Source organism: Pipra filicauda, unplaced genomic scaffold, assembly GCF_003945595.2.
Source record: "Pipra filicauda isolate LSUMZ 115617 unplaced genomic scaffold, ASM394559v2 scaffold3_size10097308_pilon, whole genome shotgun sequence".
Classification (NCBI taxonomy): Eukaryota; Metazoa; Chordata; class Aves; order Passeriformes; family Pipridae; genus Pipra; species Pipra filicauda.
The window spans coordinates 7,272,732-7,298,093 of record NW_024104532.1 but is presented as its reverse complement, the minus strand read 5'-3'; the positions used below and the strand labels follow the sequence as shown (position 1 = coordinate 7,298,093).

At 38.0% G+C, this 25,362-nt stretch overlaps 1 protein-coding gene across 11 annotated transcripts in view; it reads right to left on the bottom strand.

Annotated features, from left to right (window-relative positions):
• TENM2 (teneurin transmembrane protein 2) overlaps window positions 1–25,362 on the bottom strand; it is a 1,087,321-nt gene that overhangs the window by 870,240 nt on the left and 191,719 nt on the right. For all 11 annotated transcript variants that reach the window (XM_039385212.1, XM_039385215.1, XM_039385216.1 and 8 more), the window contains one exon: window positions 13,011–13,060. The gene's annotated coding sequence lies outside the window, so the exon portion shown is untranslated. The remainder of the gene's footprint in view (window positions 1–13,010; window positions 13,061–25,362) is intronic.

Below are 25,362 nucleotides of genomic sequence, written 5' to 3'. Positions count from 1 at the left end.
GGGGGTTGAGATAAAGGACAGTTTAATAGGACAGAAAAGGATGGGAAAATAATAATAATGAGGATAAAAGAATATACAAACCCAGTGATGCACAATGCAATTGCTCCCCACCTGCTGAGCAATGCCCAGCCAGCCCTTGAGCAGTGGGTCATCAGCCCCTTGGCCAACTCCCCCCAGTTTTATTGCTCAGCATGACACTATGGAATGTGCTGAGAATATCCCCCAGGTCATTTGAGGTTATCTGTGTCCCCCCCAGCATCCTGGGCACCCCCAGCCTGCTCGCTGGCAGGGCAGCATGAGAAGCAAAGTGCCCGACTGTGCAAGCCCCTCTCAGCAGCAACTCAAATATCCCTGTGTTACCAGCATGACCCTCTTAATTAAATCCAAAACCTAGCACTGTACCAGCTACTAGGAAGAAAATCCCAGCCAAAATCAAGCCAACGTATTACACATAGCAACAGAACATTCAACGGACAGCCAATAATCCTTGTTTTAAAATGAATACAAATCAACTACTGAATTTTTAAAAGACCAACCAGAAACAATGGTAAACTCAAAGATTTTAGACAACTTGTTTAGCAGAGTCAAAAGGAGATCTCACAGAAGCAAGTCCAACATCTCTTTAAGAGCATGACAACAGATAAGAACATGCAATCTGGATTACTTTTCCCCTTGTTTTAATTGTCACTTTAAGGCAAGTACTCCACAAATCAACGAACGTACTGAATTATCGGTGTGATAATACATTCAAACATTTGACATTTACATTAATTGGAGATAACGAAGAAAATATTTTTGTTGTTTGTTGGATGAGACTAAATGGGCTGGAAATTCAAATGAATAAAACATCATTACAACACACACTGTACACCTGCTCAGAGTTCTATTAACAGCCTGATATTTTTATTAGGTGCAAGCACAGCAATACAAAGACAAATGACCACTTTCACACTCCCAGGATAGAAGCAACCAGAGCTCAGTGTGTGGGGTCACTTAAACCACAGAGCTCTGACAAGTGCTTAACTAGCCCCAAAATGCCTCCTCTTAGTTTTGACTTTTAATTTTATAAATTATTTACAGTTTAGTAGGTGCAAAGCTGGTGGAAAATGCCTTTTCTGGCAGGTTGATTGACAGGATAATTATACTGTGGTTTTGTGTTTAGCACTGTTATGCAGAATCATAATGCTATAAAAACAAAATATGAATGTTATGAGCTTTTAACTTTGACAAGGTCAGTCTGAAGCCTACCAAACAGATGTCACGAAAAGCCATTGCTGTCATTAGCCAGGTCTTGTAAGTACAGCTGTACCTCTCTAGTTATATTTTAGTAAGACTAAATACTTTTTTCTGTATAAAATTCAAGATATCTAGTAATTCTCATTAGTTATTTTGAGGAAGTGTGTAGGACCACTAGGGACAGGTTAGATTTCTCTGTGCAGAGCTCTACCTTGCACACATTTCTATAAATTTTCAGCTGCAAAACAACACAACTCAATAGAATTAAGAGTGCCCCATAAAATTTACCTTTTAAAATACCTTTGATCTATGGTTTATGAGGAGTCATGATTATTGGGGGCTTCAGTGAGAGATGAGTGAGTACTCCGAGAAGAGGATACAGATACTAATTTCTTTTAAGGATTATACATTCGGATAAAACTGCAGTTTTGTGTCCATGTCTTTATTAACCCCTGTTGCTATTCACTACTGCTAACTGCAACCTTGATTAGCAATTAAAAGACTCAGATGATTGGTGAAGATATTGAATAACAAGTTGTAACAAATCTGGCAGAAATTAGTGTCCACTGAGGCCCAAACCACCCTGAGCTGTAAAGCACTAGTGTAAACATAACACTGGGGGCCAAGGAATCTTTTGAAGAACAGCTTGAACTTATTCTTTACTGCAAAGGCTACTAAGTGAATAGATTAAAGTGGCATGTCTCTAAAGATAGAATCCCAACAATGGAATGAAGATGGTATAAAAGCATAAAGAACAAGGGCAAGATCTCAGTGCATGGTACAGAAAAATAGCTGCAGATATTAGGGCACCGTGCATAATGCATTTTCCTGCTTATTTAATATTGCAACTTCTACTCCTGCTGCAGTCTATCAGAGGACAACTATTAAGTCCATACACTGTTGCCTTTTTTGCATGATTCTGGATCTGTGCCCACAAGCAGAACTGCAATAACATCTGAGTAAAACACTGTCCACAGAAACTTACCGTACTAATGAATGACCAAAAGAGCAGGAGGCTTACAAAGATACAATACCAAACTGTACTGGAGCAACCAGGGTCACTCTTTATTTCATCATGGGCACTCCTATTCAGGTTTTTTTTTCTTTGTTAGGGAAGATTATCATTTCCTATCCTGACTGATGCTTTCACAGAAGCTTGGTATCTGCTCTGTGGCTGTTAGTTTCTCTCTCCTTTTTTATTCCTTCCCTTCTGTTGCTCCTTTACATATCTGCCCACATGAAGTATAGATAAAACTGTGTTCATAACGAAGCCTCTAAAAGAATATCGTGTCAGGAGTGTTAGTGAAAAAGAGAAACAAATAGATTCTACTTTAAGATATCTTATTTCTCATTATGTCCAAACAGTTCTTCCTATCCGCTCCCTCTCATCAACCTAAGCACTATTTTATCTTTCAGAAACACTGCAGGCAAAGTACATGAAGGAATGAATACACAAGTGATATCTGCAGGACTCAGCTATCAATTTGGGCTTCCCTGTTGTCTTGTTAGAGACAAAGAACTGTCTATAGCAGGCTCCAATGAATGATGGCTCACCAGTGCTTCTTACACCATTTACTATGAGGTAAGTTGCTCTAAAAAGTGACCTCTTCTATTATCAGGTACCCAGAAAAGCACTGCTTCAACTCTTCTGTGACAGGAGATCCCACATTTCAGCCTCATGCTGCAGTCTGTTAAATATGACAGATCACATGGAGGCCTCCACAACTGTTCCATGACTGTTTGGCTTCATCCACTGTGACAACTCTGCAGAGAAGCCAACTCCAGCAGCAAACACAAAAGAAACCTCATAGACAGCACATACACTGTGCCCATGACAATATTTTCAGGTAAAACCATATTTTTGTAAATAGTTACGATAGATTAAGAAGGAATAAACCAAATGGCTTCAGCCTATGCAACCCCTACCTATCACTGCTATAAAGACTTGGACTCAAACTGCTTTATACAATAGTTAAGTTTGGAAGAATTAATTGGGGGTAAATGTTTGGAATTATAGTTGCTCTGGCTGTCCTCACACAGACATGCTTTATGCAGAATGAGGGCATTGCAAAGATGCAGTGCAGAAAATTTTGAATTCCTAAATTTTTATTTTACATTCATTATTTCTCATTCACCAGCCTAAACTTATTGTTTTGGGTTTTTTTGTTTTTCCCATGCAAGTTGTAGGTGAACCTAAGGGTACCAAGAAAACACTCAACTTTTAAATTTGCCATATTTTATACAGTAGAAAAAACCCTACTGTTTCAGTCTGCCTGACTGCTGATGCAATGTCTTGAATCCTGTCTAAATTGAGAAGCAGGCCTTATTTTCCCTTCAGTATAAGTTGCTTTCAGCTCAGAGAAAATGAAACCTGTGTATCACAATAGAACTGAAGGTCAGGGGGTTATTCAGCTTGCTGTGGCAAGTAGTGTTGATCTAAATCACAGCTGCCTGCTCAGCGCTACTCACACAACAGGAAGAAGTGGAAGGGAGGTTGCACAAAGCCAGCATCAGGTTACTTCTGTCTCAGTCTTTGAAATAATTTTCTTACCCCTACAGCTTTGTTTCCTTTATAATGTTAATGAATGAACTGCCAAGGAAAAAGAAATAACTACAGAATGCCAAGAAATGGCTTAGGTGTCTGCCAGTAGGTACATGGAAGACACCACCTCATTCCAAATAATAATTTAACTGAAAATGGCTTCCTAAGGCTTTCTAATTGTCTAGCTAACATATCTTTGCCCACAATCAGTTTAATCTGGTAAGCATCATTAGGGAGGGGAGTGACTGTGCTCTTCTCCTCACCCACAGGACTTGGCTCTGTTCTCCCCTGAGGTGGAAGTGCTCTTGCAGTCACACAGTGAGGTGGGAAATGCATCCAGCCAAAAATCACAGCAGCAGCAGCAGCAAAACGTTCTGTTTGGGCTGGATCAGTTCACAGACTTGGGTTGTCATGTGGCTGCCTGTGGATTCCTGTGGCACAAACACAGGAATTGTGGGAACATATGGGACTGCAGTGGTTCCTGCTGAACTGAACTGATAATGGAATGATGGCATGAAGTTGAGACAGGCCACAGGTTAGAAACTAAACATCCTTTCAACTAGTCTGGAGTAAAAGCATCAAAGGAAGGGTAACAGAATCACTCTTCTAGTAAACTCATCTAAAAAATAAAACATTCTTGCTCGGTCCCCAAACCACCAAGCAAATACATATGGCTATGCTAAAAATATAAATTGGAGTGGTGAGATTGCTCTTATTCGAAAAGTTAAAGATCTTGTGGGCAAACCTGCCTTCAAAATCAGCAGTGTGTCCTGATGCAGGTAGAGGTCAACAGCCTCAGAGAGCACATCACCAACCACGGCCACCAACTAGGGAGAAACTGGTGCTTTTACAGCACATTTGCTATCAATGGTTGTCCTAAAGTTTCACCTCTGAGGTAAGACAGTATAATTTCCATGTGTAGTAGCAGACAGATCCAGAGCCATCTATTCTCAGTATTTTACAGAGCAATAGTAGAACAATTTTGAATGAACTATGGCCTAAATTGAGGAAGGAGGAAAAAAGGTCAATAAACAGAATGAAAATCTCCTAATTTGATCCATTTGCTGACAACAAACACAGATTGGGCAAAGTACCAGGCAACTCCAACAGAACTAGCAAGGTTAATGGAGCTGCTGCTATAACATATTGTAGATCTAGTAGTGTCAGTGGCGATAGTGGTAATGTTGTAAACACAGTTTGTTTTCCATCTGGTGCGTGGTATATGCCCTTGATAAAAGGGTGCTGCATTATGCATTTCTGCTCTTCTAAATTTATTTACTCCTAAAAATGTATAATGATTTTAATAGCCATATACAGAGACAGAACTTCGGCTTTGAAAAAAAAATGCTTGTAAAAAATTTCCCTAATGAGGTTAAGGACAATATTAAATCAAAAATATTGTCCTTATAAGCATGGGATTTTTTTTTTCCCTTCAAAAATTCAGTTCAACTACTTCTGCAGTAGTAGTTGATGTGGATGCTGCCTAAGACCAGAATGGAACATAACAACAATATTTTACATTTGAATTAATCCTCACCACTTTACCAACTGCATAACACTCAATTTTGAAGATATCAATTAAAACTATAAAATATCTATGCTTCAAGGCAAATTCAAATCAATGGAAAGTCTTACCTTCCTTGCAAGTGACTTTAAATCAGGCCTTGAGAGATCACTAATACAAAAATAAACCACCTTTCAGTAGCACTTCATGCTGATGTGCAGTAGTTGTGAATCTCAGTTTCAACTTCACCTTCGGGATACGCACAGCTGAGTACATAGTTTTAATTTTCTTAATCAATGTTTTTAACTAGTATTCTGTTGAAGCCTTGATCTGAAATATAATCACTCTTTTCATCAAAATATTTACAAAAGAAAGTGTGGAGCCCTGAAGATTCCTGTTTGAATTGTGCATGGTATCTATGGTTACAATGTATTATGGATGGTAAGGACCAGGAACACAGCATGTGCACTGGAAAGAGTTGCAATCAGACAGAATGTGAGACAGCCTAGAGGAGGTAATACATTGTCTAGAGAAATTATGTGTATGCTGGAGTAAGCTGATTAGAGGGAATAAACCAAAGGGGGGGGGGAACTGCATGTAAATAGTCATATGCTGGCATTAAATAAATATGAAAAAAAACTTTGGGGATTGTGAAATGGCCTCAGAGACAGGCCTACCTGAAAGGTAGGTGGTTTGCCATTCCCCCATGATCCCATCTGCTACCTTGTGTGTCTGAAATGACACGTCTTCCAACACACAGGTACTGGATCAGGTGCTGTTGGAGAGGGACAGCTGTCTTTGTCACTGAGAGAACATCTCAGTGAGTTAGTCATGCCTGCTGTAAATCCTGAAATCACCAACAGCAGTGACTAACCAAACAGCCTGAAGTTTGCTGTAGAAGTGTTTGTTTCAACTCCCCTCTCTGCTGGAAGCATTCAGTACACAACTGCATGTCAACACCTCTTAAGTCACCAAGCCCTAAGTATCAGTCTGGGTTTAATTTTCAGAGCAAACCCTTAGACCTGCTGACAACCATTTTGAATAAACTACATTGGGTAACATTCAGTAAGCATCTGCATTTCATAAATAATGTCTAGGAGTGCAAATGAGTACCTGTGTAGGAGTACAACAAACCTGTGGATTAATCACAGGACACAGACAGGGACTCCCTTTAATAAACCACTACAAAATCCTATACTTTTAAGCTTATGTAATTTTGTATGAAACCTGGGTGCTGTACTCCAGGGAAGCTGCAGAAGTTCTGCAGTACATTTGGTTTCAACAACTAATACTGTAGGAAGACAGATGTGCTGACTACAACCAAAAAAACTGTTCATGACTCTGGGGCTGGTAATGGGCGAGCAGGACACTGCACACATACACTGCTACTGCTGGCGGCCCCTGCTCTCACCCCAAAACAGCTTCACAAAGATCACTCTGCTCTGCCTTCCTCTACTGCTTTCCTCTGATTTGGAATGGAAATCAAAATCGCTGCTGGCTACAGTGCTAGAAAACACCAGAGAAAGGATATGGAGACAAAGTACTGAGGAAAGGTCAAGAGATAACAGGAACAGGCATGGGAAGTAGGAACAAGGAGGAGGTTTTGCTTCCACTCTTTTTTTCGTAGAAGGTGGTACTTTGTATGCACAGGATGCTTAGTAAGATCTTTTCTGATTAAACTAGGGAAGACTTCAAGTAAAGGGCAAAGGATATCACAGCAGGACTTGTATGGTGTGTTTTCTCCTTAATCTGAAAACCTTTTTCTTCTTCAACTTGAAAACCCACAGAAATAATTTATTCGTGACAACAATGACTATGTTTATACCAATATATTTGGCGAAGAATAATCCCGGTTTAAGTTTTAGCATTTATATTGCCAAATTTATTCAATGATTTATAAACATTTACATAATAAAGGTAAAAAAAGACATTAAGAGTGTGAAGATTAATTCCATCCAACATGAAGTAGTAGCTGTGGCCTTTGCTACCTCAAAGGCTGCAGTGCAGAATCATAATGGACTTGGTTTAAATGCAGAGGTATAAACTCAGTTTTAAGAGCTGATTTTTCACACTAAAACAACCAAAACATTAGTCCAACCACTTCTTACACACTGGGATCATGGAGACAAACAATTATGACTACTAAACATTCTCTTCTAAGAAAGAAGCAAACCATTTTTTTTGTCCAAAATAGAGATTTGGAGACGACTTTCCTTTTTCCAAAAAAATAGAATATGGATTTCTCCCTACCCAAGCCAAGCATTTTGTTATGTAGTAGTAAAAATCCTAAAGTTTCCATTTCAGCATTCTACATTTCCCTTCTTTTAGCCCCCTTAGGGAAACAGAGCTGAAAGAAAAACAACTTTCAGAAAGTGAACAGCCTTAGTAGCCTATTTTCTCCAGTGGAGAAGGTGAAAAATATGAGTGTGAAATGATATATATATAAAATAAGTGAGCACAGTTGGAGAGAAAGGGAGAGTTAAAAAGGAAAGAAGAGCTGATGCAAAAAAAAATCTCAAATATCCATATTGAATTGTCAAGCAAGTGAAAACAGATTGAATGAAACTGGAGATGAAACATGTTTGTATTCTCTCAAATATTCTGAGCTTGCACTAACAGAACGAGGAAAAAGCTCAAAAAACTCAGTTCCATTTGACTATACTTCCTTGGGTTTGTTCACGTTTAGAGGAGAAAATTTTAAGTACAACTTGGTTCCTCATTACATTTCTTGCCACCAAAGTATTAGAACCATTCTGAAGAAGCTTTTGAGAGAATTGTTTTGAGAGAAACTGAGTCCTTAACTGGAGAATCTGGATCTTGTGCTCATACTTCAAACTCTAAAGTAACCTTTACATTGTTAAGATGCTATACAGCTTATTTAGCTGACACATTGAGTTTTCCAACATTTAATACTCAATTTTACAAGCATTTTTGAAAACGTTAGACCCAATGTAGAAAGTTATTTTCCACTGAGAAGTTGGGATAGGAAGAGAATTTCTCAACAATGCTACTCAATGTTACTAGAAAAAGCTTCCCCACTCCCTCCTTCTGTAGAAAATGTTTAGATTATAGAAAATAATATGAATGCAAATATGGTGTTCAAATGATAGCATAGTTTCAGCAAAACTATTTCCAAGGAAAGCACGCTATTAATCTCAGCTATCAGATACACAGAAGACATATTTAGGTTATATATACACCAAATTCCCTGGCTGTTATTATGTAGTGGTTACACTGCAAGTGCCAGAAGTCACCAGCAATGATGAGGAGTGTATGGCACTGGAGCTATTTAAGCAACTAAGATAAATACACTCATTGTAATAGGTTACTGTTCACACACACAATATGCATTAGCTTTTGACCTGATGAATGTGGAGTTTAAAATAGTTAAGACAGAAAGCAGAAAGGAGAAGATATATTATTATCACACAGCAAAATGATGCTTATTCAGTTCCAGGGCCCTGACAAGCACAGGAGACAAATCTGTATTACCTGAATTCATTAGTCCTTTTACTTATATTTCTCTAAACATATGATTACATTAAATTACTCCACTTTTCTCTGACTCCTTGTCATGATGAGCTATCATGCCCTTGTCATGCATGATGCAGTTGGCAAGGATACAATCCTTTTTCCTTAAAGCCCATTTTCCTTTCTGTCCTCCATTCCCCACTGGCTTTTACACAGAAAAAAATCAACTACTAGAAGTAACCAGTTTGCATGTAAACAGCTAGTGGGAAAGAATTCTTGATACGACAGAAGTATTTTTTTTCAACATCAAGAGTGAATAATAAGTTGTTTCAATTACCTTAGAACTGTAAAATATTCCTGTGTAATTAAAGCCTCTAAACCTGAAGTATATAAGTTTGACCATTACTTAAAGATGGAGAATCCAAAACATTAAGACCATTTCATGGCACATATCTTGTAAGCCATGTAACTCCAGAAACTTCCATGATATTAAACATGGTAACAATAAAAGCTCTAGTCTGTTCACAGATTAAATTCTTGTGGATAGAAATTTTTTTTCTGTGTATATTCCACCAAATAACTTTGGTTGTATCATTTGGGAAGCAAGGAACAATTCCTGCACTGTTGCTAAAATGGTGCCATGGCAACAACAAGAATTCTTTATTCACAGGTTATCTTAAAATTTCCCTTAAATTACTTTGAGGAGCAAGGACTGAAAACCAAACCCATATATTCTCATGTTTTCATCCTCTTTTTACCAATATTCTTTATTTGTTCTGTTAGGTACATACTGATTTCCCTTCAATTTGCACTTTCACTTGCATTCCAACAGCTGCCCAACTTGAACTAAACAAGAGTGACACCTCCAGACTGAGGTTATGGACATCTAAATGGCTGCACCTCATAAAAATACACACTACACCCCATCCTCTCTTTGAAACTAAATCCAATTCCTATTCCAGGGAAACTTCTTCAGCAGAAGGACAGTGCACCACTTCTGGTGGATATTTAACATCCTGTAACTAATGGAAACCCTCTTCTCAGAAACGGAGTGGGAAGACATTCCTGTACGGTCTGTGACTGCCAGACAATGTTCTTTTGGTGGGTTTTAGTGCATCTTTTATTTTGATTTGTAATTGCACTGAAGGATATTTTATGAATCACTTTTCATTTATGCTCTCTATTATAAGCAATATCAGCCACAGTTTTTTAAAAGGACTATTTTCCATGCATTTATTACTGTCATCCACAACAGCACAAAATGAAACCATTCTACCCACACTCATCACAGGTGTTACCTGTTTTACACCTTATTTCAGTTACTCCAACAGATTCTTTAAGCTGAAATATTCTTCTTTCAGTTTACAATTTTATCAGTGCCATTTTACTGAAACTTGATTGATATACACTGTGAATGATTCAGCTGTAAACAGCTGTGGCTCCTATATTTAAAAATTCTTGATGACAGAACTCCTCAGGAGTTTGATGGATCTTGCCAACTAATTATTAAAATAAATAAATAAATAGTGTATTAGTAAATGTGCATACTGCCATTAACTATACTGGGAAAAAAATACCACAATAAAAGATGTGTTCACAAAATAAGGTTTTTCTTTACAAGTTATTGTATTTCCTTTTTTGTCCTTTAATTTTGAATGAATTCTTTAACTGCTTCTTTAGACCATACTAATTTGTAAGGCAGACAATTCCTGGAATGTTTCTTTTAAGCATTCCCAGAATGCTTCTTTTTTAGATTCCTACTTTTCATGAAATGAAATAATGGCAAATATTCTGTTTTATATATATATATATACATATATATATATTTCTCAGTTTATCTTTGATTCATGGATCAACAGAAGAGTTATTTAACGAAAAACTATCTTAAATAAGAGCTATCTGTCACAGACCTGTCTAGGTTCATATTTAACCATATTTATTCCTTATATAGATAATGTCAGGGCATGATTTTCCAGCACTCCTAATAATCTTAAAGATAACTCTCAAATTTACTTGCTATCTTTACTGTGATGACCTTGAATAATACAAATAAATGGTTCTGCACATTTTCTGGTTTGCAAACTTTTCCCTGCAAGGCACCAGTGTGCAGTTTGTAATCATCACCTTGAGTATTTATTTTTAAATACACAGTTCTTGGAGTTTTGTGCTGCTTCTGGACTTGTTTAGAAAAAGCATTTGTATTAATATCACAACACTAAATTTACTTTATGTAAATGTACCTAAACATAAGCATCAGACAAACAAATATCCAAAGTGCAAGTCAAATTCAATGTCAATAAAGTATCTGAACTGTACCTTTTTAAATTCTGCTTGCAAACAGTGTGAGGATTACTAGAAGCCTCAATCCACTTTTATGACATTAATTTACCTTAAGAGATGACTGATTGGGTGAAATTGCACCTAATGATATCTGCAGTACTTACTGAGTGCCACTCAAAGAGAGATCCCAGTTTATACCAGTTGTATATGCTGATTAAAGATAAAACTAAAATTGTGTCTTATAGGAAGCTGAATCCCTCTGTGGACTAACACATACCACAATACAAAATTTATTGTAACTCATGGAGAAGTTCTCTGGATTTTATTTCCTTCAGAGCAATTTCAGGAGCAGTTCCACAATAGGCTCCAGTTGCTCTCAGAGTACCAAAATCTGCTGTTGGATCTGCTGCTCCCCCCTGCACTGACAATCCTGACCACAAAACTGCACAGAAACATCCCACTCAAACCTGCTCTGAGAGGAAAAATTGTTCCTATGGTTTCTGAATGCCAGAGCTGTCTTGGGAAGGGTGTGGGGAGCTATTTGGGGGTTTTGGTGGTGTTTTCTTCCTCTGACTGGGCTGCTGCTCCCTTGCAATTGCCAGTATAAGTAGGGAGAAGGAATATGGGGTCAGAGGTGAGGAAATCAAAGCTGCCATTCTGGCTGCAGCACAGACTCACAATGGTCTTTGCTGACCTTGAAACTGCACCCAAGATATCTCTGATAAGATATTCATGTGTTCTTTTCCATATCCATTTGTGTAGCTTTTCCTTTTAATTAATTTTTGGATATGATAGATCGTGCTTTCAAGAGCTATCATGCTATCACATTAAGTTTTATAAGCTTTAGGAAAAAAAAAAAGAACAAAAATATGAACTTCAAAGGTTGGGCATAGAATAATAAACATAAGAAAGGACGTACCCACACCTTGGTGTTTCAAACAAGCTGTTTTCCACAGGCAAAGAAAGGTCATGATATCCTGACCTCAATGGTTTTTCATCTATTTTCTCATATTCCAGAAGTTTGTGTTCTAACCATCAGAGTGTGAAGAGTCACAGTCATTTATTTTCTCCTTATTAGAAAATATTACATATTTTGTACAAACACCAATCTATCCAACACTAGGGTGCACTCACCTTATAACACTAAGGGTCAGAAAGTTACTTCTAGATGATGGGAGAATGAATTTTTAAGCTTCTGTCTGCCTACCTGAAAGTAAGGATTTAAAGCCAAATCTGTCACAACTCAATCATTCCAGAATATTCTGCAAGAGAGCTCCTTATTCCATCTGTTGTGGGAATTCAGAGTGGCTACATCTGCTCTACTTTGTACAAAGCACTTCATTTGGAACAGAAATGAGCAGTACTCCCTGAATCTGTGTGCTGACTTCAGAGCAATTAGACAGCACCTAAAGGGAGGTATTTGCCTGGGATCCCAGATCTCCACTGTCAAGTTCTATCACTGGGAAATACTGTTAATGGGTGACATCCACAAACAAGGAGCTACTGGATCTCTTGCCTGGCAAGGATGTCTTCTCTGCCAGAAGAACATTCATAATCCCAGCCAATAAATTTAAACTGAAAGCGTCTTTAAGCTCTGTTCTCTTTTTTAATCAAGTTTCACCCAATAGTTAGGAAAAAATCAATAGTGCTACATCTTTATACTTGTTGATCCCCTTATAAACTGATGCATCAGTCTGTTATTACCAAGTGTAAGTGCCTCTTTCTGCAAAGGTTGAACTTCATAATCCATTTTGCACCTAAAACCAGTCTCCAGACTGAAAAAGTCCCCAACAAAATACACCAAGAATCCTCATGTCTGTGTGTGCACCGACTGCACCCTGAAGGCATTATGCTAAGCAGCAAAAATAATTTTTGTGAACTGTTTAGACCATCAAACCAAGCAAGTACAACAATTCCAAACATTTTTTCCTTCTCAATTCTGCACTTTAGATTAAAAAGATGTCTGTTACTACTTACCAGTCTTCTGCTCTCTTCAAGACTGGTGACTATTCACTCATTCAGTAATTCTAAAAAAGAAGAAAGCAGAAATGCTTATTTTAGGTGCCACTGTCAGGTTTAAGTTGATGTAAGTATCCCAAATTCAGCACTTTTCACAAGAGATGGCATAGTAAAAAAAGGAAATGTTGAAAAATGTTCTACAACTTGCTAAAAGTTCTCCCATAACCAAAATCACTGCGATAGACTTGAACTTGTCTCTGTGAGAAAATTGTTCTCCCCTCCTCTTTATTGTCTCTCCAGTCCTTAAGCACAGATGGACTTGTGTGTCTTTCCTTATGGAAAGTGCAGGGATGCCCCAGAAATTACTGCAATCTACAGGTTTTACTCCTCCTAATCATGGAAATTAGAGTTCAAGGAATTCAAAAACCAAAGGATCATGACTGTACCTATTCAAAATACTCTTATGTCAGTTATTTTTCTCTGGTGTTTTCTTCACCAATGTAGAAGATGCAGCTCCTGCCTAACTCAGAGTCTTTGACAGTTACAACCAAAAGAAGTCAATTTGAAGATTGAATTAAAAAAAAAAAAAAATCTCTGAATACAGGGGGGGAAAAAAGCATTTACATAGCTTTATAGAGGAGTCCAAAATATTTTTTCATAGTTTATGCCAAAATGTTAAATGTACATATATATTTTTAAAGTATAACTATTTTAGAAGCCATTATTTTAATTTTTTTTTTCCCCATCATGCAAGTTCATCGCAGAATTTAAAGTTCATTAACAGAAGCTTCATACACAGCTTAATTTATCTGGGATCTAGACTGCACTGAGAGCTGTCTATTCCAGCTATGATAAGGGAATGTTTTGGGCTACTTTTTAACCTCAGTGATGCCCACTAATGGAGATCTGACAAGAACTGCTTTCAGCGACAAGCAGGCTGGCAAAGCTACTTCTGTTTCCTACAGAAATGTCAAATAGCAACAACAAAGAGAAGCACTTAAAGAGTAACACGAATTTGTATACAATACTCTGTTCTGAGGCAATTAAGAGTTTCATTTACAGCAGCTTGTTACCAAAGTAGTGCCAGCAGTGTTTATTAATTAAAGGTGTTTTTTCATCCTTAGCTCCTTTGTGAAGAAAGTGAGAATTAGCCTACTGTTTCTGGGGAATTACAGTTTTCTAATCATTTAAAAAACGAGGGTGACTAGTTCTGCCACCTATTTGCCCTGCAAACATTCTGCCTCTTGCACACGCCAGAAATTATGACAGCTCCCTTTCAGACCGCCTATACATTACTTTAAATATTGCTGTACAGATCCTGGGTTATTTTGTACATCAACCAAAATCTGGGCTGGTGTTCTTTTAAAGAAACTCTACTCTTGCCTTTCAGAAGAACATGTTGTTTCATTCCCCTAAAGAAGCTCAGAACATCAAGGAAAATAACATCAAGTGATAGTGGGTTCAAACGTATGTCTAATCTTTACAACCCTTCAGTAGTTACACTAAAAAAGTGAGGCATAATTTATTTCTGATGAAACAGAGTTGCTCAGCTTTCTGCTAATAGGATCCTCAGGGCAAAAGGGGTAGGGAAAGCTCTGATAAAAGAAGAGAGCTTCATTTTACTGTTTTTTTTTCTAGTCTGGAAACAATAAATTAATAATAGTGTTTACTCTGATTATCGTTGATTTAGGATAAATTGTTCTCATTTAGCAAATGGGGAAATGAAATTCAGTGCCCAAGGGACTGAGAATATAAATCTATGCCAAAGGTTACAATTGAAGACACATTTACAGACCCATTCTGAATTCCTGGATTCATTCCAAGCATTGCTGATAGTAGGGAGGCTGATATTCTAGTACCATTTACCAGTTTAATGATGCAAGTTGCCACTCCTTTCTCCTCCCCTCTCTTTGCTTCCCCTTCTTCTCTCTTCATGTCCCTCAGGAAACAATCTTTTTTTGTTTAAATCCTTGAAGGGTCACTATCCTATAAGTTTTTTCTTTTGGAAAAGCCAGTACAATTCTTTCTCAGAGGTACACACCTATGTTTTGATACTGCTCATCCAAAATTATTCTTCAGCTAGCCAATTCTTATTCAGTGTAGGAATTGAATAGGGAAATGTAGGAACTTTGAAAGGGCATAATGTCCTATTTAAAAAAAACTATAAGTACTTTTCAGGAAAAGCATTGTGAAAGCAACGGGAACACCATTATTCAGCCAAGAAATAGCTAGTATACTAAGGATACTATTACATGTATTTTCTTTTCTTTAAAGTGCTGTAGTATCATCATACTTCCCATACCTGAAGACAACAAAAGACAATACATAGCACAGCACTGAAGCTGATGGCACACAGCAAAAGCTTCAGGCTAGTACTGCATCTGCTCCTATGAAAAGTATCACTGTTTATTACCACTCATTAAAATTTGATAGAGCATCTTGAAAAGTTCATTTTTAAAATGGAAGTATTATAGCTCATGCTACTGACTAGTTAACCACTTTGAGAACACAAGACTTCTCAGACTTGCTGCTTTCAATTATTAAAAAGAAAGCATAAGTCTGATTAATTCAGCTTTTTTAATAAAAAGTAGTTTATTGTTTTCCTGTTTAACTAGCACAGTCATCTGCTTTGTTTTGATTTCTCCTGATAAATACCTTGATCTTGAAAATGACATTCTGTTACTACATTGATGTTTGACTATGTGTTCGTTGCTTCACATTTCATTTACTGTATTCTGAGATGGCATCATGAATCTCAATGTTTTAGTTACTTTTATAATAGGTACTACATTTTACCACAGTATGTAGAAGTGACAAACTACATCTGCAAATATCAAACCAAAGATTAGTTCAGGAAAACAAAATACGTATACCTAGATTAGCCCTCAAAGTGTTCAGCAGAATATCCCAATAGCATATTCGTTATTTGAATCTTCATATTCATTGCAATTTGATGATGCTCAGAAATCCATTCTGATGAGTGTTGGTGCCAAAATGGGCTTAGCACACAATTATTTACAAGCGTGCAGGGTATTTTGCTGCTTCCTGCATAAGCTGTCAGTGCAACTTAGAGGTGATCCGTTTCTTTTAAATGAAATTGAATTACAAGTGCATAAAAGATCGGTTTTAACCCTTAGAAATGGGAATTTAAACCTGAAATTCAATTTCTTTACTGCTAGTTTAAAGAAACATTTGTGTCTTTAAGTTGTTCCGACAGGTCCTCATTGTTGGCACAAAGACTGTGCTGACTATTTGAATGCTGTCAATGGCTTCTGGTGCCCCAAATTACGGGTTTCAAGCGACCAAATAATGACACAGGGGGATAAGTTTGTTATACCTCTCAGTGGCTGTGTTTTTATTCATAATATTGCTGACCATCTCTTTGGAAGGATCTTTCTTTCCAGACTTGTATGTAGCAAAATGATGCAACTGCATGCAACAAGATTCTTCTCATCCACACTATTAACTCAGGTGAAAGAGGGAAGTACTGGCTGTTACCTAAATTAAACAAATACTTGTATTGGGTAATGGCAGCCAGGAAACACTTCGGTTTTACAATGGGAAAGAGGAAAAACACCAGAGCAAGCAGGACCATGCCAGTGTCACAGAACAACCCCAAAGATCTGTAAAATCTAACCCACGCCTTCTATTTCTTGTCATCCCACTTGTCCACGGTGCCATAGGAATGTCCTTTTAAATATCTAGAAATCAGTTTCTTAAAATTGTCAGAAGAATTCACAAATATGCAAGTAAAAGTTTACTCTTCAGTCTTACTGAGCAGCACATCATATCAGGTAAATTGAGGATGACTTTCTAAAACTGAGTAAATGGCTTAAGATGTGACTTCATCACCTTCTTCGCCTCACCACAATTTACATTTCAGAGAGAAATGGTAATGTTACAAAGATTAAAAGACAAATAAATGACACTGCAAACAGACAAGCCCTACTAGTAAATGAAAGCTTTTTTACAGGATACTTAAGTCAGACGTTTAGAAGCAAATGTAATAATAAATAATCATCATGCATGGAAACTAAGGAATATCAAGATTGCAAGGTATAAACTTCATCTTCTCTTTAATATGATTAACATATTTACAACACACTGATTAAACACATCTCAAAGCAGAGAGACATCTGTAACAGATGTATGTTCCAACTTTGATCTACCAGCCTTGAAAACACCTCCTTAGCTCTCATCTCCATGCATTTTTTATTTTCAAGTTTTCCCGGGGTTTTAAGCACATACTTTTGTGTCACTCATTCTTGAGGTTTGGGCAGGTCTTAAAATCTTGTGCAGGTCTAAACCCAGCAGAAATGAAGGATGTGTCTATCTGAGACTTATTGGAGGATCAATGAAATATTTATCTTCCACATAGGCTTCAATCAGAGCTCCACACAAAATGCTTTAGCAATCAACTGTTTTTAATGCACAGCCAGAGAACACCCTGAGAATAACCCAGCCCAGTCAACAGCTGGCACACAGACACAGGACATGGAATCCCTGGACTAAATAGTTTGTTTAGACTGAGCAGATTCAAACTCCAGATATCAAACTGCTCCCAGAGAATGAACTAAAAGGTGATGGTGAACACCTTCAATCCTTGAAATGAAAGGTATTCCAGACTGCTGTAGGGTAATGTAAGATTCAGTAAGACATGTGCTTTCACTTCCACTCCTTGGACTGCTTTGACATCTCCTACTGAAATTACAATGGACTTGTTCTGAGGGGAACACTGGAGGCAGGCATGGCAAATATAGCCACGTTAAATAGCATTTGTAGTTTGCCTACTGTGATATCATCTTGTAAGTAAAGTTTAAAACCTATGAGAAAACCTGGTCTAATAAGAAATCCATTTCAACAGAAACACCAGGTTACATTAAAAACAAAGGATTTGTTTCTTCTTTTAATACCTTTTTGAGACTGCAGGCTTTGGCTAAACTGAAGAGGAATATCTAAGCACTTATACCTTTAGCTATCCAATTAGCATTCTGATCTGCACCAGAAAAAGAGAAAATTTTAAAAATCATGGTAAGTTACTACACAAACATTTTCCAGTATAGCTGGTTGAATTTTGTCATTCTGGTAACAAGCAACAACTTTCCTGTAATGCATCATCAAATTATACACTACCTCTAAAATTCAAAGTATAAAGAGATGTAAACGTTAATTGAGGAACGAACTGAGATATGGCACTTTCCCTGAAGTTTCCTAATTTTTACTCAATCATTCTAACATAAAATCAGGAAGACTGCAGTTCAGAACCAGATTTTTTGGAATTCCTTCCAGAGCAAGAAGTTTATGAATGTACTGATGGCACTGTGCAGGTAAAGCATTTGACTCTAAACTCACGTCCCTCCATAAGGCTTCCAAAGTTCTTTAAAGGCACTTGCTTTTTACTGGTAATAATTCCTTGACAGTATCAGCCTCATGGTAAGACGTGCCCTGAAAAGGCTCTGAATTTCCACAAAAGCCTCTCTACACGGAAAGTAGCAAAGCTGCCTGAACAGACATCCCTGGATTTTTTGCTCACGACACTTTCTGATAACCTTACCTATTATTTTCATAAAATCTTTTACATAGGTATTTTAAAAGGTCTTTTTTAACCAGGGCAGCCAGTTATAGAGAGCATAGGAATAGAAAGCAATAACTCATATCAGGAGGTAAAATGTCCTTTCAGGTGCAGTTTGCAAACTCACCCTTGTTTGCTATCTACTGCCTATTTTTTAAATAATGCACAAATCATCTCCAGTACCATGGAAATAATCAACAGAGAATCAAAACCTGGAGCTTCTACCAGAGCACAAATCAAAAGCTGTTGGAATCCAACAGCTGGAGCCTGTCTCATTATTTCACTGTGCTTTGATGTGCTTTTCAGCCAAGTATCTTAGAGATTTACTTGCAGATATGTCTATCTATAAATTCTACATTGCTTACATGTTATAGTTTCCAATGGAGATAAATACACTGAGTTCTCATGTAAAAAAAACCCTCTTGTTTTTAAGTGTTTTATTAAGCACAAAATCCTGTAAATAGGGGAATTGAAAATCAGCTGCATCTAATAAAAGAATAAAGTTTGTTATTGACTTTGAGCTGGTAGTTTCCATTAGATTATCCATCATACTTTTATTATGTGATCAACTGCTTAATTAATTTCGTACTCATGCATTTAGGCAGAATGCTCTGTGTTTCAATGGGGTTTACTGTAATCCTGCACCTGCGGCCTCAGAGATTTAGACAGCTCTCTGTCATAAGTTTATGTTGTGACTATAATCACGTCAGCTGGAGTATGGTTCCAACTCTCCAGTCTGTTGAAATATAACAGCATTAAATTTTTGAGGCACTAGAAAATTTACATCTGTGGTTATGTATCTTTGGACCTTAATCAGATGAAAGTCACTGAGAGATATTAAGAGAGTTAGATACAATATTTTGCTCAGCCAGTTTTAGTGGATGTATCAGACACTGTTTTGATTTTCCCTGCTTATCTGGTAATATGAACAGATGCAATCATGCTATTGTATAATGAATGTTGATTGCCAACAGTATTTGATTTTGCAACCATTCTGCAGTGATAATTAAAGATAACTTGATATCCTATACAGTGATAGCAAAGACTGCTTTGTTGCATTATTGCATAAATAAATGCCATAGAGAGAATGAATGTATTCACTATAACTTTTTATCTGGCATGTATTTCAGGGCAGAAAAAGGTCATGAGTCTTGATAAGACAGAAGTCTTCATTACAAAATTTGCGTTATTTATCCTTTATTTTCTTCTGGTTTGTGGAATATAAACTAAGCAAAGGTTTAGTACTTTATGACACATTAGTTCTGACTTCTCCAAAAAGGAGAAGAAATGCAGTACCATGGAAACTGTGCTATTGCCCACTAACCACACCAGGCCTGCTTCAAGAGTGCTGGAGCCAATGGTAATATGTTCTGTGATTACAGTGAGCTTCAGATAAGGTCCATATGTGGTAGACATATAGATCCTTATTGGACCATTCAGAAATTTTAGGAGGAAAACATCTAAATGTACTTTTTCCACCAATAAACTTCAAAGTTCAGATATTCATACCATTATAATTTTGGCCAAAACTATATGAACTTGACGTTCAAACTAAACCATACATAAAACATGAGATAGGAGCTAAGTTGGAGTTGTCCCCTTATCAGTAGCCCAGGGAAAGCATGAATAGGCTCAGACTACAGAGATTAATTTCATTTTTTTCTTTAATTATACATAATGACTCTACAGCTCTTCTCCTTCATAGTGGAAGAAATCTGCCACAGCCCTGCAACCACTGCTTTGCTCATATCCAGCACGTTCCCTGGGCAGAGTGGATGTGAGATGACACAGAAATGCATCTTTATCCACTCAGGTATGCAAAACACTGGCACTGTATCCTCTCCACTCCCTGTATGCTCAGGAAGGCAGAGAAGCAGAAACACCTTCCTTTGTACCCCCACAGCCAAGCCCTTTTCTGAGTATTTGGAATATGTGCAGCCTTTTCCAGAAGCCTGTTTCAGACAAGGCCTCAGCCCAATGACCATCAACGCTGTGCCTCCACCCTCACAAACTGTGATGTGCCTATCTGAGTAAGGCTGCTAGAGCACTGCAAGTCATCTGTGGATAACAGCATTAGCAGGGTCAGCATCATGGTACAGCACATCACAACTCTCTCAGTCCCCAAACATGCAAATACTTGCTGTATTCCTTTAATAACTGCTCCAGGCTGCACTGTTTGACTGCAGTTCTATGTACAGCACTAAGTAACTGATGTGCATCTTCAATGTCAATATTACATATTGCTTTTTATCTCTGGAGTTTTATGTTTCACTTTTAATCATAACTCAACAGACAAGACAGTGAGCTTCTTAGTTCACTGGTCAATATAGTTAGCAGGTGAACTCCTTATAAATGACAGAAGTGCTTTCACTGCAGCAGCTCTTCCTGCTTTAGAAAGGATGTGTCAGGTGTTGAAACTTGCCAATTAAATTATCTTCATTCTTGAAGTGAGCTTTAGTCATGGAGTGTGTTGTGTGCTGAAATCTCCCCCTCTCCTGCTCAGTCAGAACTGCAAGACTAACACCTATGCATTCCCTTCTGGATCACCGATAATTTGAAGCTGATAATTATTTCTGTTTTTCACTACGAAACAGAAAGATATCTCTGCCTCTGATGTATTTCCACGGTGTGTCTTTGTGTATGTCAGAAAGCCATCACTTTCCTGCGATCTAAGAAAGCATTTCTGCTGACATTTTTCTTATGACTTTTCATTCCAATTTATAAAGTTACCTGTTGAGGAATTTTTATGATACCACCTACTTCCCCCATAGAGGCTACCACCTAAGCCTTGATTAGTTCACAGGAGATCAAACTCCCTAAAAAGTTACTGTCAGTTGCAGTTTTTAAGATTAAAACTAGGTCAGGTTTATTACCTACATCAATTCTTTTATGTAGCACAGCTAAGACAAAAAAAGGATTGTAGGAAAAAAAAAAAAGAAAGGAAAACAGGACTGAAAGTCTAACTAACAGATATAAAAATGCTTCTCATCTCAAAAGTGAAATGCCACAAATGATTTTTAACTTACCAAACCCCCAAGGCTGAAGCCATATAGTCTCCAGCTTTGTCTAAGAGACCTTACAATAGTACAGGAGGATTTGTTACAGAGCTGGCATATGAGCAGAATCATTTGTAATATGGAATCGCTTAGATATTCATTCAGCAAAGGCTGTGGAAATGATTTTTGTTCTGATGAGGACAGAAATAGATTTTGCACAATATTGATCTTTTCCATGTGTTAGGATTGCTCTGTGTAGTTTTGGAGAAGCTACACTACAATTGAAACAATAGTAAAAGCTTTATAAAAAGCTGTTTTGTACTATATTTAATTACTTTTTTTATTTACACCTCACGATAATATATTGCTCTGTGGAATGCCTGATGCCTTTCTACAGCTAATGTCTGTTCACTATTGCCCCTTTATTGGGGGTGTTTTGTTGTTTCAGCTTCTGATTCAAGAAATGCTAACTATCTGCAAGAGAGGAAAGCACCTTCTGAAATATTTAAGGCTTGTGATTAAATTCCAAGGGGTTTCTTTTATTTGGACTGACCAGCCAATCTGTATGTGACCACTTGTCCATGGCCAGGCATAGAAGCAATTATGAACACAGAGAAAAATACTTTTTAAATTTTTTTTTGTTTCTTTTAGGTGCAGTATCAGTGGTGCTCATATTTTCAGGCCATCAACTACTCAGAGTTTAAGCAGAGAGTAGCAGATAGAATAAACCTGCTTTTCCAAAAGCACTAACAAAATGATGGTTATGGCCACAGCATTCATGGTTTTAAGAGACATTTCTAATGAACCAAAAAGATATTAAAGTAGAAAGTTAATATAGGAAGTAAAAGCTGTTAAGTAACCACAATGTCCTACTACAGTAGTGAAATAATCATTATTAATCTGCTTGAACCCACTGACTCTGTGGATAAGCCATGGCATTAGACACAGATGGTATTAAGATATACTTTGCAAAAACAGGCATCTCAGGAGAGAACACGACTTCAACATATTTTTGGGTCATGTCTCCTCTCCTGCACCCTCCTTATTCCTGCCAGTACTAATTAATGTACAAGATCAGACAAACATTGCCAGCAAGTGTGTGACAAGCAGCCTAAATGGGAAGCTTTTCCAACAGTAATGAAACACATGGGAAGTGGAACGAGGTGTAGACAGAGTACCATTATACTGATTTTGCCATCCATACAGCTCAAGTCAAGTGCAAAATCTATAAACATCAAGGAAGAGCCCTGTGGGTCAGTCAGAATGCTCAGATCAAACACAGACTGAATGTGTAAAGCCAGTTTACAACACTGGAGGACTGAAGCTGTGCATCAGTGTCCAACTCCACACATCCCAACAAAACCAGAATATACCCATACGTATACTCTTCCCCCAGGTCCTTTTCTTTAGCAGATCCAGGCCTACTATAATGAACATTATCTTCCTCTTGTGCAACAGAAAAATACAAAAAGCAGCAAAACTCACTGGTTGCTTTACTTAGCAACATTTGAGAAAGGAACCTTAGATCTTCCCCTTCTCAAATCTCTTCTTAAATAAGGTACATGATTATCTTTCGACCCTTGCCAACTTTTTCTAAAAGTTCAAAGTTTCAAGAGGGTGGGTATCAACACCTCTGAGCTTCCAGAGAAGCTTCTCTGAAGGTTTTACACTCTGTGCCCCCAACCACAGGCAAGAGAGACCTTTTCAAACACTGAACAACCTGTTCACATTTTAGAATAAAAACAGAAAACAAAATGCAGAAATGTAAAATGCAGAACACACCAGCTGGTGTGATGAGTGCCTACTTTGTTAGGTGCCTACTTTGAGAAGGACATCTGATATGGTTTGAAGCTGGCTCCCTGCCAAGTCTCCAAACCTTACCACCAGAAGTCGTCCGTCCCCCCGCCCCAAACCTCAGGGAGAAGAGGGAGAAAAAAACTAAGCAAACTCGAAATGAGAGAGAGACAGCTAAAGTGTTATATATATATCCCAATCAGTAGCCCGAGATCTAGTAACTAAAAGAGTCAGCAAGGAAATATCTCACACTTTCCTTGGGACAACCGAGAGTTGCTCCGGAACGATCGCCAGCAGCCTCCGCCTCCCACGGTCAGCAAGGCCCAACCAGGCCTCGCTCCCCAACCCGGGAGACCCGACAGCAAGGAACCTGCACCTCCAAGCCGCCGGAAGGAAAGAGAGCAAAGGCCTTCCCTCCTTTCTTCTTATAGTCTGGTTTACGTAAAAATCGTAGGGAATGCTGGGTAAATCTGGACCCTTCCTTGGTTACAAACTGGTCACCAAGGAAGGCCCAGCCCAAACCACCACGACATCCTACACTCTGGAATCTCAACAGAGGAAGGAAATGCTGTGTTCTAACCCACACAGGACAGTGCCAGACAAGGGGGAGTTCCCCAAACTCTCCTGTGGTAGTTAATCTATAGTAGATTAAGGTTGTTTTTTACAAGAGCAAGGTTTTTGGATTACCTATCCGAGGACAGGAAGCAGCTGGGTCTAACCACTGCATCCTGGACTGTCATGACAGAAATAAGATGTAGTTGAAAAATACTGTGATGATACTTGGCTGGAAACCAAAAAAAACCCCCACACCCAGGTGGACTTGATGTTGCCTACTTCTAACCCATGCCACCATGATCTGGAGAAAAGCTCTAACTTCTTTTGTCTTAAGATAAAATGCTTCATACTTCCAATTTACCAACTTGGAGCCAAAGCTCTTGCCTAGGAGAAAAAAACAATAAAACAAAAATCAGTCAATACTCTTAAGTGTGGCAAGCCTAAAGATAACAGCAGAAGGCAGCTGTTTAAAGAATAAAAACAGTCCCTCCTTAAAGGAGAATCTACCCTAAAGAGGGAAAAAGAACTAAAAGAAGCTTTTAGAAGTCCAAAGAAGTTTCTGAACCTACAGAAAGCTTTACCCTCAGAAAGTTTTCTTGCTTGTGTAACTAACCTCTGCTATATTTCATATATCCTGCCTTTGTATTTGCAGGAATGCATTGTTCCACACACCTCACTCCCAGACCCCCCCACTTCCTATTTTTCATTGGAGCAGTGGGCTCCAGCCTTGTGTGAGCCTGCAGCACTCCAGATGGGTCAGAGAGCTTTGCCAGCCAGCCTTGCTCAATATCACAAGATAATTTTACAGTCTTCTGTTTAAACATTGTGCAGTGACTATGATTTGTGATTCAAAATAATAATGGCATATGGCACAGCTTTAATAGCACTGCCATTTTGGATGGAGTGCAGGGGGTTTTTATTTTGCTTTATTATAACACAATGGCTGCATTAGCTGGTGCAAATGGACAGCCAAGAGTAATGAGGATGACCTATTCAGTATGGAAGTTTTGTGGGAAGGCCTTCTGTGCAAGCTGGCTAAATGATGTAATACCAGGCACAGGGGTTCCAAGGGCTGAGGAGACGACAAAACATTAACTCAGTATCTCTTTAAAAGTAAAAAGCATTGCCTCAGGGGTTGCCTGACTCCACTCGTTTCTCTTTTTTTTTTTTTTTTTTTTTTGTTGCTATCAGAATATCTAGTTGGGAATTAATCCTTGGTAGCCTTTTAAACCATTACAATGTTCAGGCTATTTTTCCTCCATCCTCTAAAATGTAGTTGCACTTTGGGCAGGTATCATACATTTGATTTCAATTTCCTTTCTATAAACTCAGTTATTGCCCAACTCCTTTTATCATTTAAACAAGAGAAGGAATTCAAGAGCTTGAAAGAGCTATAAGACAGCAGATCAACACACTGGCAGTGAATGACAGTTTAAGACTCTCAATCCCACAG